Genomic DNA, 12292 nt, shown 5'->3' with positions numbered 1-12292 from the left:
TATGCAAACCAATGTGTATGAAGACGAGTACAATGTTTAATTGTTAGTATTTTTCTTTAAATTTCTGCACGTTTCTTGAGTTATAACTGAAAAAGAAAATAATATATCATAAATTAAACTCCCTTTTTCGGAGTTCTGACACAATTTCGCATGTCTTGTGATCGTCGATAGAAAGCCACGGATGATACAGGTAACTTATGTGCAAATGGATTCTACAATGAAATTGTTCGAATTCGCAAAATCGTTGCAGTCCTATGATGATTGTTACGTTTTGTAACAAAAGTTAGAAAAAGAACAACTCATTCGTATTCCAAACCAGGGGTGGAATCGGGTAAGGTGATTTGTGATAGGTGACAGTCACAATCAACAAAATCGGTCTGTGTAAGGTGATAGTCACCGGTGACAGTCACGATTTGGTGACTTTTTCTGGTGACAGCTCTTTAGTTGTCACTTTCATTAGAAATTGATTTTTATTTTTAGTTGCTGAAATTTCAAGACAATATAAATGCGTTTGTGCCTTTGATTTTACATTCTGAAAATGAAAATATTAATCATAATAGGAATGTCCGGCTCTTGAGGATTAACCTCCGCAATAAAATAAACATTCTTGATCTTCCAAGTCCAAAGTAAGTACGCATATGTGCTATATATGCGGTCAACACACATTCCCCCTATTCTTCGATTAGCCGTGACTTTAAATTTTCTTGGAGGTGGTGGCTGCCAAAGGCAAGTTGGCGCTGACCGGTCAGCTTCAATGGGCCAAAGAACTGTTTGTGAGGTTATTTCTTTAACCTTAAAACAAATGGAGAGGAAATTGTGCCCACTTAAAATCAAATTTAATCAATGGGCTTCAGAAGCAACAAAAATGTTCTTCTACGAAAAATATCAAATTCCTGGAGGTAGGGTTTTGTTTCTTAGTAAAAATAAACTAATTTTATTACTTGTTTTTTATTTTATTATTTGTTTCCTAGTGATCGGCTGCATTGATGGGAGTCATATTATGATTCTCCGCCCTTCGGAAAATGAGCATATGTATTTCAATAGAAAAGGAACACATAGTGTAAACGCTATGATCGTAAGTCAATTTTTTGATTCATTAATTTTTGTTGCCTAGATCTGCAACGAGAGCAGAAAAATTCTGGCAATAAATGCAAAATATTGCGGGAGTGCTCACGACAGCTTTGTATAGAGACAGAGTGCTCAACGAGAAAAGGTAAATGCTGACTATTGTGCAGACAGAACATCAACATGATAGCTTCAGATCGGATTTTGAATACAACCACTGAAATTGTAACAAACGTCAGTGAATTTCTTTTAAAGTGATACCAAATTCTAAACAAAATTTGGTGATCACCTTACACAGACGCAAAAATTAGTTTGATCACTTTTTATGATCACAAAGGTGACAATCAAAAATCACCTTAGCCGATTCCACCCCAGGAAATCGATATTTCCAAGAAGTTCAAAAAAGTATGTACACGCCTAAGTGTATGCCAAAATATTTGAAAGTACTCACTCTTCCGATTGAAAGCAATTTTGTATTTTAATATTTTTTTGCTGGTAGCTGTGAAGTGGAGAAAAGACAATAAAAATGAAATTTCACTCAGGTTTTCGCTTATCCAATTTTCATACGGATTTAGTTGCATAATTTATTTGTAATATTTTTTCATTGAAATTTTCTTTACTGTAATTAAAAAAATGAGTTTAAATAAGTTCTGGGTTAATGTTTAATACAATAGCATTTCGAAAACGTTACAAGCCAGCAAAAAACGTAAACAGATGGAGTTTGAAAAAAAACCTTTGGTAGGTAATTAAAAAAAAAAGAACAGATGAAATTAAAAAAGGTTTTCAGATTTTGAAATCAATAAATATACTTGGATATAATATTCAACTAAAATTAGTTCATGCAGATTTATTTAAGACGTTTGATATTCATTCTATAGGTCAATTCTTTTAAAGATCTTCTTGTCTTTAAATCCCTTCCTGGCGGTTGGTAGAATATGCTTAAGTTTGGTTTAAGTTTCTTTTTAAATAAAATTTTAAAAATTAATTTATTATTTTCACCCCTTTAAACTCCACACCTACCACACAGTTATTTATAAAATAATCAAGAGGCTTAATTTTAACCAAAAATGTTAAAAGTTTTTGTGGAAAAATAACGTAACTCTTTATGTCTATTTTTATTTCTTAATAATTTTCAAATCTCTAATTCTAATAAAAAAGACCAACCTTCATTAAACTTGCAATATAGTTTTTCTTCTGTTTTTTTTTTTTTTGTTGGCTTTTTTCGCTTTGGAAACGTTTGCTTCTTTTTTCCAGATCCAATAAAGTTGAGTTATAAAAAAAGGAATCCAAAAGTATCCAAGAATTTCTGGTAAACGTAGCTACCTGATAGAACAGCTGATTCAAAACTTGGTTGAATTGAAAAACCCTAAAAATTGAAGTGAAATGTTTGACTGTTAACAGTCGAATTGTTTGTTCCTGAAGGAAATAAAAACAGCTACAATTTATCTTCTGTGAAGACTTGTAGCAACCATATAATTCACAGTAGCTTTATGTAGCTCATATTATATGGAATCTCGATTTATTCGAGAAAATATGCGTCAAGACAAGGTGTAATGGTTATCTTCTGATGAGCCCAACCATTACATCGGGGCGAAACGCATATAAGAACACCTATGCTGGTTTATTTTTATTTTCATTTCATGATTTTAAAAACAAAAAGTTTATTTTCATGATTTTAAATCATATTTATTAAAAACCTAAAAATTGATTTTAAATTTGTATGGCTTTTGTTAAAAATGCGCTGACTAATAAAATTGAACATTAAATATGTTATTTTACAATAACTTTGGACCTAGAAATCTAAATGTTTCCCTCTTTTTTGTGAACAGCTGAAAGTTATTCTTATTTGTTGCCGGCTTTCTCACTTAAGGTATTCAACTCATTCAAACAAGTATTCAAAAATCCACATATTAAGGATAGCCTATCCAACACAAGATTTAACGCAGCGACATCTACGCGCCCTTATTGAAAAACTCTGTATTTTTGTTACCAAGAAAAGGATGTTTTTCAATTTTAGTTCTGTAAAGAAAAAATCAAAAGAAAGTTTTAGGTTTGTGAACGGTTTACTTCATGTATGTATGCTTGTAAGTCAAAAACAAACAACTTCGATTTCAAACGCTACAGAATCTCATTTATCGTCCCATGCACAGTCTGGTCCCATGTTCCAGTATTTTTGATTAAAGATAACACAACTGTTTCAGAGAAACAGCGATAGAAAACCTTAATAAACTTAAATTGAAAAATCATTAATTTTGAGCAGAAATTTAAATTAACTTAACTTAACGAATGCTATATTTTAGGAAAGGTGGCCAAGTCCAAAATTGAAAAAAATAAGGCAACCGACAGACGGACGTATTGAAGCATACAATTTAACTGAATTTTTGTTTGTAAATATACTTGAAGAAAAAATATGGAGACAAAAAACTTTGTAGGTTTGGTATTTTGGTTTAATAAATATACATAATCAGTGTATTACCGCCTCTAGGGGCATCAGACCATTGTATCGTATCTGCAAAATTCTCACGTAAAAAAAAACCCTGTTAAAGAAAAAACTCCTATGGGAACTGTTTGGCAATGTGAGAAGCCAACTAGGACGGTCTCAATGAATTCTTCAGGAACTTTAACTGATCACTTTGCTTCCTCGATAGTGACGTGGATTCCAGCGCAGATATGGTTACAAATTTAATTCTTTGTGGAATGAGACATTTTATCGCAAATGGGGTAAAATCTATCAAGCCCAAAGAGAACTCATGATTTGATTCGAGTTGTAAAGAGGTTATTAGGTTCAGAGATGTAAGTTTCCGTTGTTATAAAGCTAACCCGACTGAGGAAAACTGGAATAAGTTCAAACAAGCTGGAAAGACCTGTAATGCTCATATTCGACGAACCAAATTTTTGCATGATCTGAAATTAAAGCAAAAAATACTTCAATGTCCCAAAGGTAGTAAACATTTCTGGTCATTTGTAAAAAACGTACGAAACACCACCTCGGTTTCAACGCTCGTCCACAATGACACTCCACCTGTAAGGTCGATTGATAAAGTCGATTTGCTTGCAGCACAATTTTCTGTTAATTCGACGCTCCCGGATAGTGTTATGAGTCCTCCTGTTCTTGAGAGCGTAAATGATTCTATGGGACGAATCTTCTTTCACACTCGTGAAGTTGCAAGAGTACTGAAAGACCTTGACATTTGACATTAATAAATCCGCTGGCCCGGATAGTATCTTCCTAATTGTTCTGAAGAGGTGTTCTTCAACGCTTGCTTTCCTACTCTACACTTCTACAGGTCTCTTTCCGAGGGGATGAAAAATAGCATTTGTCCAGCCTGTCTCTTAAAAAGGCGAATCCTCCTTTCCCTCTAACTATCGTCCAATAGCACTCACGTCCCTTATTTCCAAGGTCATGGAAACGCTGATTAATTATCAACTCAAGAAATATCTCGAAGAACGGAAGCTTCTTAATGACCGACAGTATGGTTTTCGTAGCAATAGGTCCACTGGTGATCTCATGGTCTATCTCACCGAACAGTGGAACAAATCTTTACATTGTTTTGGAGAAAGTAAGATTAGTCCACTTGATATTTCAAAAGCTTTTGACAGAGTTTGGCACCATGCTCTCTTATCGATTGTTTTTGGTATTGATGGAATTCTTCTTTGGATTAAAAATTACCTTTCTAACTATTCAATACAAGTTGTATTAGTTGTATTGGATGGTTTCAAGTCTGAAATTCATAAAATAAATGCTGGTGTCCCCCAGAGTCTCCGACTGTCTTCCTTATATTTATAAATAATCTTATGTCTGCCACTTCTAATCCATTAAACTGTTTCGGCGACGACAGTATCTTCAGCTTTTTATACTCGTTTCTAGATTCATATCCTTTTCCATCGGATGTGTATGAGCATTGTCCAATGGTGAGTAAGAAACCGTGTAGAATTTAATGCTTCGAAAACTCAATGCTGTCTAATGTCGTTAAATCGGAACACAGCCCCGATACCACTATCTATGAGTGGCACTTGCTCACATATTTGATATTGCCAAAAATGATGCTAGGTGCTTAAGATTTCTCCGACAGTGCAAGAAATTTTCCACTCCTTCTGATCTGGCTGTAAATTGCAAAGCTTGAATATAATTTGCATATCTGGGCAGGTGCCCCTAAAACAAGTTTAAATCTCTTTGATGGAATACATTCCACCCCTTAAACGATGTAGCCGTATAATACTCGCACTTCCAGGAATGCTCTTCAGTTTACCCTTGAGCTCAATTTCGGGCGTACTGTCAAGTAAAGAGATTCTTTCTTAAACCGCGAATGTGAAGCTTTAGCCAACTCTGTTTTTCCCTCCCATTTTGATGTTCAGAACTTTAAGACCAATTTGCACCGGTATCAAACACTGTGTTTAAATATAAACATATAAAGGGTTCTAATAACCCCTTGAGTGCCTGTAAATTATAAAGAAAAATACATATGTACATATATACAATTTGTCATCGAATTTGTTCTTTATAAAAAAAAGAACATTCTTTCGTAAAGTAACAGTATGAGCAACTTGAAATCTAATCAGCAGATAAAGTTCACATTTGTGTTTTACAATAACTGGGTAGGTCTAACTAGAAGACATTTTAGACAAAAAACTAAATTGGAAGGCAAATATTGATGAAAGAGTCAAAAAGGCTACTGTAGCGCTTTTTACTTGTAAAAAGGCCATAGGATCAAAATGGGGCTTCTCCCCAAAAATAACCCACTGGCTATACACTTCGTATAGCCGTCGTATGGTGGACCGCACTGGATAAGATGGTAAATCTAAATAAACTCATTAAAGTCCAGCGGTCAGCAGGTATGTGCATCACAGGAGCACTTCGCACAACACCAACCGCAGCACTGGAAGTGCTTTTAAACCTAACACCACTTGACATCTTTTCTAAAAAGGTGGCTGCCAACTCATGTGTAAGGCTTAGAGCCACCTCTCAATGGACCAGTAACAATACTGGACATACAACTATTCTAGACAATTTCAGATCTATCCCAGATCGCTTAGACTATACCACCCCAAAAATGGTATTTGGTAAAAGATTCCATGTGTCCATCCCTTCAAGATTCTCCTGGGAAGAAGAGGGACCCCTGGAAGACGATGCGGTACACTTCTATACTGACGGTTCAAAGACCGATCACGGAGTTGGAAGTGGTATCTTTTCAGAACAACTGAATCTCAGTCTATCCTATAGACTTCCCAATCAATGTAGTGTATTCCAGGCAGAAGTAATGGCGATTAAAGAAGCACTATCCTGGCTCAAAGAAAACGTTATATCTTGTAAGGATATACGAATCTTCTCGGACAGCCAAGCCGCTCTTAAATCTCTCGCGTCTGTCTCCACAAACTCTCGAACAGTCCACGATTGTCAATCATCTCTGAAGGAGATGACGGAACAGTTTAACATTCACCTCATTTGGGTGCCGGGCCACAGAGACATTCCGGGAAACTGCAAAGCCGATGAGCTCGCCAAAAACGGAACACTTCTACCTTATGTTAGACAAAAACATAACATAGGAACACCACTTGCTACATGCAAATATCTTCTCAAGCAATATGCTTTAGAAACAACAAATACTAGATGGTCACAAAGTACCACCTGCCTGGCAACCAAGCAAATATGGCCAAGTATTGACTTAAAACGGTCAAAAGGCTTGATATCACTAAGCAGACAAAGTATAAGCTCTACAATTGGAGTAATAACGGGACACTGCATCATAGGTAGACATGCTCTGAGGCTAGGGGTCTACACAAATGACTTCTGTAGAAGCTGCATGGACGAGGAGGAAGAGGAAACAGTCCAACACCTTCTCTCAACACCAGCACTCTCCATTAGAAGGAATTACTTTCTCGGTAATCCCTTCTTCGATAATACCAGTGAACTGGCAACGATTGACACAAAACGTCTCTCTAACTTTATTAAAAGTACAAAATGGTTTGTTTAAATTCATTACTCTCCCATGAGTAACCTCATTAGTGGTATCACAATGGACCCTTGAGGTCTACGTGTGTCAATAATATCTGGACAGCCACTCCAACCTAACCTAACTAGAAGTTAATGTTCCAAGTTACTTATTGGGAAGAAGAAGTAACCAATGGCTTTGATAACTAACGTTTAACAGTGTAAAAAGTCGCTATCCTGAATGCAACGATGTTCATATTTCCTCTTTTAATTAAAATGAATGTTCTTGTTGATAACTTACATAATGAATTCGATAAGTTTTCCTACAGCATTATCAAAAAAACTAAATGGAATCTTTAGACGAAGTCTGTTTTCATTTTCATTTCGCATTGTCTTTTAAATAGATCTAAATTTTCACCGACACACAAAGGCAAATAAGCAAAAATCATATCCTTACCATTTATGACAAAAATAATAAAATAAACCCAAAACTTAAACTTAGTTAAAACCCTTACAACACTGGAAAATTGGTATAAGTAACAAGGTGTTAGCCAACACATCATACATACATCATTCACGAGATGGATACTGTTTTTTCGCTAACAGAAAGATTTAACTGGTAAGTAATTTACTAAGAACTTTACTTTTATGTTGTGAAAAGAACTCTAAGACACAAACAAAAATGTTTAGTTTATTAAATTGGCGAGAGTACGATAACTCAAGCGACAAGATACTATAACGGATTTTGAAAGAACAGTTAAAAACAAACATTTTTAATTATTGGAGGGGGGTCTATCTCCTCCCGTTTAGACGGGAGGGGCAATTTAAAAAAAGTTATTACTTCAAATGGAAAAAAAAAATTAAAAAATAACGGTAATACTTACAATTAAGTACAGTTGTGTTCATAAAAATAGCAGTGCTCTCCAAATAAAACAAAAAGGCATTCAATATAAACGTTATAATATATTTCATTAAACTTCCAATAACAAATTAAAATATTTTATTCATAATAATAGAAAATATGTACCAACGATTTTCTACCGTCAGCCTTGTCACAGTAAAAACCGTTTTTAAAATATATGGTTGTTCATAAAAATAGCAGTGCATGACAAAGTACTGGATCTATTACGTAAGAAGTAAGAAAAACTGTAATAAGTTATATGAAAGTATACAAATAATGTTAGCTTACAATTAGTTCTTTTTTGCCTAACCATTGTTTTTTATGAATGCCTCGCATCTACGTGCCATTGAGTCCACTAAAACCTGAGAACTCTCGATTATTTTTGCGTTCCACGAATCACCCACTGCTTCCCACAATTCTTTCGAATTCTTGGGTTTTACTTTATAAACTGCGTTTTTAACATCCCCCACAAATTTTCGATGGGGTTAAGGTCGGGGATTGGGTGGGCTTCTTCCAAATGGATAACTTCTCCGGCGCAAACCATAATTTTGCATTTTTTGACGTTTGCTTTGGGTCATAGTCTTGTTGGTATACCCAAACCAACAATATTTCCTCTTCTGCATAGGGTAACATAGCCTCCTCGATAATTTTCATATACTCGGTTGCATCAATTATACCCCCGATGGGATAAATAGGCCCCACCCCGTATTATGAATAGCAAGCCCATATCATAGTTTTTCCTCCACCATGCTTTTCTGTTTTTATAGTGTACCCTGGATCGATTGCTGCATTTTAGGCTCTTCTCACATATTCTCGACGACCCTTAGATCCAAAAAGAACGACTTTGCTGTCATCGCTCCACAGAGACAGAACATTCCTTCTCTTTTGCCCATTCCCTGGAAAACTCCATTCTCTTTGCCACATGCCTTTTCGTCAAGAACGGTACCTTGCGTGGACTTCGGGCTGGTAACTTCGCTTCTTAAAGACGTCTTCATATTATGACAGCGCCAACAATTTCTTATTTTCCTAGAGCCTATGGAAGTGTTCTGTTCTGCCAACTGAACAATTTTTCTGTCAGTTCTTTCAGTAGTCATCCTTTTTGGGCCTCGATTTTTCGGTTTATTTTGCCATTTTAAGGCGTTACTGACCATTTTTGCTGAGCAGCCTAGGATGTCTTGAATATTCTTCGGTGCAGTGTCATTGTTTATTTTTGACCTAATATTTATTAATTATTTTTATGCTAGTATGTTACAAATACTTAAAACGTTAAAAAGTAAAATTTTTATTTAACGAAAAATAACAAAAAAAATGAATTTCTAACACTTTTTAATTACAAATTATAAAATCAAATACACTGCTATTTTTATGAACACTCCATATTCAGAGAGTTTGCAATAATGTGTGTTTAGCGGGAAAAGAAGAGTTTATGTAACTTCAAGCTAAAAGTCTCTAATATGAAACGAAAGACCGTTAGATTTAAATAATTGGCAATCAAATAAAATGTGACTAGCATTACTATTTTTATGAACACAACTGTATAATACATATTTTTAAAGCCTACATTCTGTTCTATTGGCCAGTTTTTAAATCAAGTCAAAACTATGTATATTTTTTTAAAAATTTATTTTTAAACTCAATTTGAGTAAAAAAAAGTTAAAAAATGGTTTAAAGTGTAATTTTCCAATACTTCAGGATTATCTACTTTTGTTTCCAATTTAGAATTTATTGCTCTGATTTATTTTTATCAAAAACTGAAACTATATGATTTTATGTCTTTTAATTTTTGAGAAAATTGAAAAAAACCACATCTATTATTTTTATTTAATTATGCTTCAGTGGTCTTATTTTGATAGTAATAATGGTAAGTGCGAGTTTGAGTGTATGCAACAATGGGATGTGCAACTCCCCTGTTTGGGCACACTATAGGATTTGGGGAGAGTGTAAGGAGGGGAGGGTCCAAGGTGCGGTGGGTGCAACATATGGTGCATGCAAATTTTCTTTTGCATTTAAATAAGCTGGATGTAAGAACAATTTATTTATCCTTGGTACCTTAATCCATATTCGATTATTACTATCAAAATATCACTAGGTTAGGTTAGGTTAGGTTGTAGTGGCTGTCCAAGATGGAAACGGACACACTTAGGTCAGTTTAATGGCCCATTGTGATACCACATGATTCTTGAGGCTTCCTCCTAAGCTCAATGGAACCAGTTAGAGTCCCTTACGAAACGTGAGAGGCTGATTATACTGATATGATATATGTATGTAGATCGTTTCTTGCGTTTTCGAGCTAGAGCAGGGCATGTGCAGAGAAGATGAAGAACCGTTTCTTCCTCTTCCTCGTCCATACAGCTTCTGCAAAAGTCATTTGAGAATACGCCTAGTCTCGTGGCGTGCTTTCCTATTACCAGCGTCTTGCATTAGTAGCAGTTTACAAGTAGCGATTGGTATGCCAGTACTTACCAAACGTGGTAGGATGGGCTGTACTGTACCGTTCCTGGCGAGTTCATCTGCCTTACAGTTACCTGGAATGTCTCTATGGCCCGGCACCCAGCAAAGGTGAATATTTAACTGTTGTGCCATCTCCATTAGAGATGATCGACAGTTATGGACTGTTAAAGAGTTTGAAGAGACATCAGATGTTGATATCAACTTTTCTTTAAGCCAGGACAAGACTTCCTTTATCGCCAAAAGTCTGAAACGACTGAAATTAAGACTCTCGTTCCGCCTTCTTTTTGGACACACCTCCACCAACCCCTTCTTTTGTTTTTGACCCATCTGTATAGAAATGGATTGACTCATCTTCCAGGAATGTCCTATCCTCCCAAAAAAATCTGGGAGGTATAGAAATCTGGAAGTTTCTGTCGAATTGCAGTTGGGGAATGGTGTAGTCTGTGTGCTTTGGAATTGATTTTAAATACCTAAGAATAACGGAGCGGCCAATGTTGTTGTTAATCCATTGCGACGAAGCATTGAAGCGATGTGTATAGCCAATGCGTGATTCTGGGCTGTAAACCCCATTTATTACCGATAGCTTTTTTGCAAGAAAAGAGAGCTACAGTAGCTTTTTTGACTCACTACGTAATAATAAATAATAAAAAATAATTTATATAAAATATTTTTGTTGGAAACTTTCAATTTTCTCAAGAACTAGAATACATAAAAACATCTAGTTTTCATTTTTTGATTAAAAACAAATAAGAGCAATGAATTCTAACGAAACAATATTAGATAATCTGAAAGTTTTGAAAAATTGCACTTTAAACCTTTTTTTTACTTTTGTTTGCCCAAATTTTGAGTTAATAACAATTTTTTTTGAAAAACTTTGCATAATTTTCAATTGATTTAAAAACAAGATAATAGGATAATAGTTTTGGCTTTAAAAAAATCTATAAAACTTAGTTGTAACTATTACCAATATTTTTAATTATTTTTTTCTATTTAACGTACGTATTTGTTTAAATTCCTCCTAACGCCTAACCGCCCTCCTATAGTAAAAAAATGCTTGTTTTTAACTGTTCTATACAAATCCGACATTAAACTCTGTCGCCTGAGTACTCTTCCCTTTAAATATTATTTTGAACACAATAGTATTAGTTTTCATTAGTTAACATTTTTGTTAGGAAAAGTAACAGAAAATGAACAGAACGATGCAGAAAAATAAATGTCAACGAAGCTTGTTGTAAACGAGAAAAACGCAAACAAAACAACATTCATTTACAGTTTAGAATATCGATATTTACAGTTGAAACGTTATAATAATAAATAATTGACTGTTGTGTAATGAATGGTTTACGATTAGGCTTAAAATAATTCGCATAAGTCGCGTGCAGCGTAAATTCATTCTGGTTTAAATTATATCATTGAAGTCTTTCATACATTTTTTAATTTTCCCTTAAACCGACTTATTTATAAATAAATACATACTGGATGTTTGCTTTTAAACGTGGAATTTAATTCTTAATTTTCACAAAATACGTAAGTAGTTATTTTAAAATTTCTTATGTTTATTATTATTTCAAAAATCTTTCAGTTGCATTTATGGCGTTGAAGGCCGTTCTAACAGCAATATGCACTTGCAGTTTTATTTTTATTGATTACCCTTAATTAAAGAAATTTAAAAACTATACTCTGTCTATATGTACTCGTATGTCTTCTTCTCTAATACTCGTAATGTACGTCCACTACTGTAAGATTATTCGGAAAAGTTTTAAACTATTTTCTGTTTCCTCTTATTGCATTGCATTCCATGAGATAAATGCATAGTTTAAAGTCACGAAAATATATCAATGTTATTTTTTCAAAAAAATCTAAAAGCTCTGGTGACAAATATTTTGTTCTATACGAGCCAAAACAATTTTTATACTGGGAATACGAAAGCTAGAATGAGCTTTATT

This window comes from Eupeodes corollae, chromosome 3 (assembly GCF_945859685.1).
Source record: "Eupeodes corollae chromosome 3, idEupCoro1.1, whole genome shotgun sequence".
Classification (NCBI taxonomy): Eukaryota; Metazoa; Arthropoda; class Insecta; order Diptera; family Syrphidae; genus Eupeodes; species Eupeodes corollae.
This window is presented reverse-complemented; position numbering follows the sequence as displayed.